The sequence below is a fragment of the Ochotona curzoniae genome, unplaced genomic scaffold, assembly GCF_017591425.1.
Source record: "Ochotona curzoniae isolate NIBS_2020 unplaced genomic scaffold, NIBS_Ocur_1.0 contig_1071, whole genome shotgun sequence".
Classification (NCBI taxonomy): Eukaryota; Metazoa; Chordata; class Mammalia; order Lagomorpha; family Ochotonidae; genus Ochotona; species Ochotona curzoniae.
This window is the reverse complement of record NW_024464939.1, coordinates 1,415,747-1,423,715: the sequence shown is the minus strand read 5'-3', so window position 1 is coordinate 1,423,715 and position 7,969 is coordinate 1,415,747. Positions and strand designations below refer to the sequence as shown.

Here is a 7,969-nt window from a genome sequence, read left to right as displayed (position 1 = left end):
AAACAGAATCAAGTGCCCAAGCTAGTGCAACTGTGTAGGTTGTCTTACACCCAGGCAAACATTATATTGTTGGGAGAAAAGCAGCCAGTAGCTGGGGAGCATTCTGAATCTGGTAAATGCCAAATTTGGTTAACTATACTAATATGCCAGGATTGTTGCTTCTGCTTTTTTTTTCTTTTTTTAATTTTTATTATTTTTTGTTTGATGGTACAATTGCATAGGTTCTGAGATTTTCTTAATCCCACCCCAAGTTCCCAACTCTCAACTGATTTTCCCCATATTATCATCATAGGATCGCCCTTCACAAGCAGTCAGAGGTTCATCAGCCTGTTACTTAAGTGTATCCACCTGTTGGGAAAAGCAGTGGAAGATGGCTCAAGTTCTTGGGTCCACACGGCACCAATGTGGAAGATGCATGAAAAGCTACTGGCTCCTGGCTCCTTGGTCCTGACTGCTGGCTTCAGCCTGGTCCAGCACTAAAGGCTATTTGGGGAGCGAACCAGTGGATCAAAGATCTATCTCCTCTTCTGTAACTGATCATTTAAAATAAGTAAAATCAATCTTTAAATCAAATAAGTATGAAAACTCATATGCCTGCATTCTTCTTTATTAATAGTGAAAAATAGTGAGAATCAAGATGGCAGAATAGGGTAAGGACACAATTAAACAGACAGAAAAATATTAGCCAGTGTGAAGCAGAGAAGGCACATTCCAAAAAATAAAAGAGGGCAGAACAACAGCAGAGGGTTTCCTGGAGACTGGCAGACACAGGAAAACAGCGGACACAATGGTGTGGTGTTGCAGTGACTGATACCCCAATGGCAATCATCAAGTGGTGATACAAATCGTACTAGCAGCCAGAACTAAAGAACTGCCCATCCTGCTGGTCTGTTTCATTAGACTAGGAGCAGAGTGGGTACAGGGTGGATTTCACAACCCAATTCGCCTCCTAGAGCCATATCAAGTTCCATTTTGTTTAAGGAGGCAAGGGCTATGGACAGTACTATGCATGCACTGAGCTTGGAGTGAACTTATTTCTGGCTCAGCGAGCTGCAACAATGTGGCATTCTACAGGTTCCACACAAGATAGGTCCAGGTAGCACTCAGATCTGATGTCCAACAGATCAAGAACTTTAACAGTGACACATTTTGTACAGTGTAGCAAAGAAGTTAAGATTGCAGGAACAGGGTCCAGAAGCGTGGCCTAGATGTTAAGTTCTTGCTTTGAATGCACAGGATCCCATATGGACACCAGTTCTAATCCCAGTGGACCCGCTTCCTATTCAGCTCCCAGCTTGTGGCCTGGGAAAGCAGTCAAGGATGGCCCAAAAACTTGGGTTCCTGCACCCACGTGAGAGACCCAGAGGAAGTTCCTGGATCCTTGTTTTGGATTGAGACAGAAACGGCTGTTGCAGTCACTTAAGGATTGAATCTAAGGACAGAAAATCTTATCTGTCTCTCCTTCTTTCTACATATATTTGACTTTGCAAAAAAAAAAAATCTTAAAAAACAAACTGCAGGGACAACAATGAAATGTGCATGAGCTGAGCTTGGTGAGAACTCACAGAGCTCAGTGGACTGCATGGTTTGACAGGAAAATAATACAAACTATGGCATTGCACCAGTCAAAATAAATCCGTGTGGCCCTCAGAATTAATGGCCAACAGGTTCTGGCAAGATCACCACCAACAACAACCTAGCTTACAGGGCACCTGCTATCTCCCTAATCCTGGGACCTGCTCCAACCAAAAGTGAGAGAAAGGTTATACAGACAATGGTGCAGCCTCAGCCTCATATCACAGGAGGTAGAGACTGGTGAGCCAGGAACTAGGGTTATGAAAACCATTGTGGAAATTTAGCATTAGAACCCAGACCTGGAAATTGCTGCAGGGAGTGGCACAAACAGTGACTGAAAACAAAGAGCCATCTACCAACTGCAATAAGTAAAATTGAACTGTGGACCTGTTGGTGACACAGCTTAGAAACCTGTCCCAAACAGAAGAATCTGATAAGCAGAAGTACAATGACCAAGAACAAAAGAGACAGAGGCATAATGAATATTACTGAAGACTCCCCTGCCAAGAAACAAACCCCTTCACCAACCTCAGAGTTAACTGAGGAAGACATCGAGAAAACGGGGGATACAGAATTCAAAACTCTTGTTATAAAACCTTGTGTCAACAATGAGAAGCACGTAAAGCACACATTCAAGGAATTCAAGGAATATGTCACACGGGAAATGAATCAAATGAGAGTTGATATATCAAAAATGTAGAATACAATAGAGCAAATTAAAAGTAGAGTGGAGAGTCTCCAAAATAGCATGAAGGAGGCAAAAGAAAGAATCTCAGAATTGGAAGATATTTCCTGTCACCATGGGAAAGCAAACCAAAAAGTTGGAAGCAGACCTGGTTCAAGCTAAAAAAAAGTATTCAAGAATTGAAAGACACTGTTAAAAAGTCAAAATATAAGAGTAATGTGAGTGCCAGAATGTACAGAAAGAGAAGCTGGTTTGCAAACGCATTTAATGAAATAAGGGAAATTTTCCTAATCTAGAGAAAGAGTTGGGAAACAACCTCCAGGAGGGGCACAGAACTCCCAACAGGCTTGACCAAAAGCGATCTTCACCATTACACATGGTAATCAAGCTCTCTTCATTCGAGCATGAGGAAAACTTCCTTAAATGTGCACATTAAAAAAAATCAACTGACATATAAAGGAATGTCAATTAAACTCTCAGGAGACCTCTTGCAAGACACTCTACAGGCCAGAAGAGAATGGAACGATATATTCCAGATTCTAAAAGCAAAAAATGTCAGCCCAGGATAACGTACCCAGAGAAAAATTTACTTTGTCTTTGAAAATGAAATAAAATTCTTCCACTGTAAAAAAAAAAAAAAAAAAAAAGTTAAAAAAATATGCCTCTTCCAAACCTGCCCTACAAATGATACACAAGGATGTTCTCTTGACAGAGAAAAGATATAGATCACACCAAAACCAAAGGCAAATGCGAAGAAAATCCCAAGAAAATAACAGCAGAAGACTAAATCCATGAATAACCCATTGCTAAGATGACAATCATTCATGTTAATCCCTGAATGTATATGGCATAAACTCATCAATCAAACATCATAGATTAGTAGGCTGGATTACAAAGCAAAATCCGGCACTGCATCTTCTTCCCGTCGCCGCCATGGCCGCCTACAAGCTGGTCCTGATCAGGCACGGAGAGAGCGCCTGGAATCTGGAGAACCGCTTCAGCGGCTCGTACGACACCGACCTGAGCACCGTGCAGCCACGAGGAGGCGGAGCGCGGCGGGCAGGCCCTGCGAGATGCTGGCTATGAATTTGACATCTGCTTCACGACGGTGCAGAAAAGAGCCATTCGGACCCTCTGGACAGTGCAGGATGCCATTGACCAGATGTGGCTGCCCGTTGTGAGGACTTGGCGCCTCAACAAGCGGCACTATGGCGGTCTGACTGGCCTCAACAAAACAGAAACTGCTGCCAAGCATGGTGAGGCCCAGGTTAAGATCTGGAGGCGCTCCTATGATGTCCCCCCACCACCCATGGAGCCTGACCACCCCTTCTACAGCAACATCAGTAAGGATCGCAGATATGCAGACCTCACTGAAGATCAGCTGCCTTCCTGTGAGAGCCTGAAGGACACCATCGCCAGAGCCCTGCCCTTTTGGAATGAAGAGATCGTGCCCCCAGATCAAGGAGGGCAAACGGGTTCTGATCGCAGCCCACGGCAACAGCCTTTGGGGCATTGTCAAGCATTTGGAGGGTCTCTCTGAAGAGGCTACCATGGAGCTGAACCTGCCCACTGGGATCCCCATTGTCTATGAACTGGACAAGAACCTGAAGCCCATCAAGCCCATGCAGTTGCTGGGGGATGAATAGACCTCCCTAAAGCTATGCAGGCTGTGGCTGCTCAGGGCAAGGCCAAGAAGTGAAGGCAAGCAGGCACTCCATCTCCCTGGGACCTCCCTGCCTGCCCACCCATTCCTCTGCACCCGTCCCCTACACATGTCACACTGACCACATCTGTAGGCACCTTAGGTTGTAGCTGCAGGTGGGGACTGGTGGCCCCTGCTTTCCTCTTAGTCATTCTGTCTCCTGCACCACTCTCTTCACAGTATCCAGTCAGGACAGCAACGATGGGGGCTCTTGTGCAAGCAGAGGGAGGGGCCCTCTATCCCTGCAGCTGAGAGATCTGAAGTTCCCTTTGTGAGTGCTCTACTTCCTAAGGGCTTGTTGGAGTAAGCAAAGGGTGGAGCCACGCGAAGGGCTGGCCAATGAGGAGAGCAGGAGGGGCTGCTGTGTTCCCAGGAGCCGGCCCGGGGCCCTTCCACAGGCAGGTGGGGCTGCCTCAGGAGCATGGGGGCTTTAGTCATTCCAGTGGAAGGTGAAGAAAACCACCTGGTGATCACAAAACAAACCCCACCGCTTCCTCCCTGACCTAAGAGGAGCTGGCTCCAGAAGGTTGGGGTCAAGCCAGAAATAAATTAATGTGATGCATTTACTTTCAACAATAAAAAAAGTGAGTATATATGTACATACACATAAACCTGGTACTAAACAAAAGCCCCTTGGGGGTTCCCAATGGTGTTTCAAATAGTCCCCCACGTGGTCACCAGAAAACAAACCATTCCTTGCATCAACATGGGATGAGCCTGGCCTCCAAGGGGTAGGAGTGCCTCCTGCGTGTCTTGGGATTCCTCCCTGCCTTGTCTTGTGGCAGTGTCCAAGTGTGTCTTGCTGTCTGGTTCTGAATCATGTTTCCTATCTACTTGGCCCTCCCTCGTGTGTACAGTATTCATTTTGAGCATAACTGTACTAAATCTTTTCGAGAACAGAGTAATAAAGGAGTGATGTGCAAAAGAAAAAAAATCCATCTATTTGTTGCCTACAGGAGACACATTTCATCAACAAAGATCAACAGAAACTGTGTCTCATGGATTTCAGGGTTTTTTTTGGGGGGGAGGGTTGTTGTTAGTTTCATCTCTTCAAAACACTTTCGTCTGATAAAGTCTTGACTGACTTACAGATCATAAAGAAACATCATTTTCTTAATGAAGGTCCTTGTCTTTTTATTTCTTCATTGTCACACTAGCCATTCAGTAACATGTTACTTAACTTCATGACATTTTTACTTTATTTCCCCCTTCCTGTTGTTGATTTGGTATTGTGGTTTTTCATTTAAGAGGATGTGTAGTGACTGTGTGATGGAGACTATCATGTGTAGCAGCATGGTATTTAACTTCATGGCATTGTAAATTTCTATTTTTCTTCCTGTTCTTGATTTCATATTGTGGTTTTTCATTTAAGGGGACGTATAGTAATTGTGTAATGGAGACCATAATATCCAGGTGTGAGGATACAAGGCAGTATGCATTTCTAATTCCAGACAAAGATGGACTCCCAATGAAACTGTTAAATGTATCTTGACAATAGGATGCTGGACTCTGCCATTGTCCATGCCTGCAATGATGGACATATGACTGTGTATAAAGAACAATGCAATTCTAATGCTATAGGGGAACTCAGACAAGGGGGAGGGAAATGGGGAGGGATGAGGGAAATCCCAGGACTTATGGAACTGAATCATAAAATAATAAAAAAAGAAGTAAATTTTTTTAAAAAATAGAGCAAAATAAATCTTCGAATATTAAATGTAAACATTGTTATCTGATATTTAGTTATTGATCTGTGTTCCTTCTATCATAATATAATTCCTTCAATCTTAAGCAAAATCCATTCTCTCATGAATTTTTATGTGTAAGTTATCTACCAGTTTTTATTTTTTATATTTTTCATAAAGTAATTATTCTAATACTCTTACACTAAACATTCTAAGCTTCCATTTAAGAGTGTTATGTAAATAATATTTTACATTTAGTCTTCAAGCTTTCAAATTGATGTCTAGATAACATTTAATAAATTAACATTTCATAATTTGCTTGACTTACTTATTCATGACTCTGCTTTATCATTTGATCACTAGTATTTTCCTTTCAAGCTATTTCTGAACATGTAGTAACTTGAAGAATAAATTCCAAATAACATAATAAACATCTAGTATCTCACTTTTAAAGTTTCTTTGTAAGTTTATTATGTTTAGCTTTAATATTTAATAATAGTATTTTGTCACATTAACTTCATATGTAAGCATTATAGTCAAGCATTTTTTTCTTGAAAGCAGATATCAATAACACAAAGTGCAAGATTCATGATTGTAATGTGGAAAAAGAAGGATATATGCATATATGATATGATCCAATGAAGCAATACTTAAAACTACATAAATTTTTTTAAAGATTTATTTTTATTATTTTGTTATTGGAAAGGCAGATATACAGAGAGGAGAGACAGAGAGGAAGATCTTCCGTCTGATGATTGACTCCCCAAGTGAGCGCAACGGCCGATACTATGCCAATCCGAAGCCAGGAGCCTCTTCCGGGTCTCCCACGCGGGTGCAGGGTCCCAAAGCTTTGGGCCGTCCTCGACTGCTTTCTTGGGCCACAGGCAGGGAGCTAGATGGGAAGTGGAGCTGCAGGGATTAGAACTGGCGCCCATATGGGATCCCGGGCATGCAAGGCGAGGACCTTAACCACTTGCGCCACCGCGCAGGGCCCTAAACTACATAAATTTTTATGACACTCACACAAAATTTATACTCTGTCTATGTGAAGTTTACAAATAAGAGAACTCCTGACATTTTTTCTTTCTGGCTCAGCTTATATTACATCACAGAATGACCTCCAGTTCTTAGTCTCACTCATTTCCTTATAAACAGCTATATTTGGGGCACAGCATTGTGGCAAGCAGATAAAATCAACACCTGTAATGCTGGTATCCCATGTGGGTGGGCACTGGGTTCCCATCTGGGCCACTCCCTTTTGAGTTAAGGTGCCTGAGAAAGCAGTAGAAGATGGTCCATGGCCTTTGATTCTCACACTCATTTGGTTCACCTGGATGAAGCTCCCAACTCGTGGCTTCACACCATTCCTGTCCTGGCTGTTGTAGTCATTTGGGGAGTGAAGCAATGTTGGGAAGATCTCCCTCTGTCTCCCTTTTTCTCATTGGATGTGCTTTTTCTGGCAACGACACGCTTTAAAATCTGTGCTCTTTTTCTTTCACCCTTCATGATTACTTTCATAGTTTTGTTACCATGTCTTTGCATTCCTTCCTGTTTAGGCCATATTTTTCCTAGAGGCCCATTGACATTCCCTTCTAGCCTCAACTAATTTTTGTCACACTGAATTCTCTTAGCTCATTGTTATACGAAGTTTATTTTATTCCAATGCCCATTAAAATAAGCCTACAAAATAATAACAGCTTGCAAAAACCTTTCAAAACATGTAAACACCTGCCAATCTTCAACAGAACAGAATTGCTGTATATTTTTATTTTGCTTTAAAATCCACCAGTATGTATTATCATCTTTCAGAATTTTCTTGAAAAGCAGCTTATTTTTCTTCAGATTTCAACACAAATGATATAATTCAGATTGATCCCTCTTTTTTTATTTGATTTTTAACCATTAGTTCTGTAATTCATTTAATGGCTACTATTATATTACAAAATGTAGTAGTTAAAAATTGGCATAAATCCCTTGACATTATTTCCATTAAAAGTTATATGTAGGGCCTGCACCATGGTAGCAGATTAGTCTTGCATCTGCATCACCTGCATTCCTAATGGGTTAGAGTCCGGGTTGCTCCACTTTTTATCCAGCTCTTGGCTTATATTCTGGGAAAGCATCAGAGGACGGCTAAATTCCTTCAGTTCCTGCACCCATGTCAACACCCAGAAGAAGCTTCTGGCTCCTGGGTTTGGATCAATCCAGCTCCAGACACTGCAGCCATTTCAGGAATAAACCAAGGGATAGAAGATATCTCTCTCTCTCTTTCCCTCTGTCTCTCTCCCTCTCTCTGTAACTCTTTCAAAAAAATAATATTTT

The 7,969-nt window shown here is 42.2% G+C and overlaps 1 pseudogene; it reads left to right on the top strand.

Moving 5' to 3' along the window:
- The first annotated feature begins 3,193 nt into the window (after positions 1 to 3,193).
- On the top strand, positions 3,194 to 3,959 carry LOC121166094 (annotated as a pseudogene).
- The last annotated feature ends 4,010 nt before the right edge of the window (positions 3,960 to 7,969 follow it).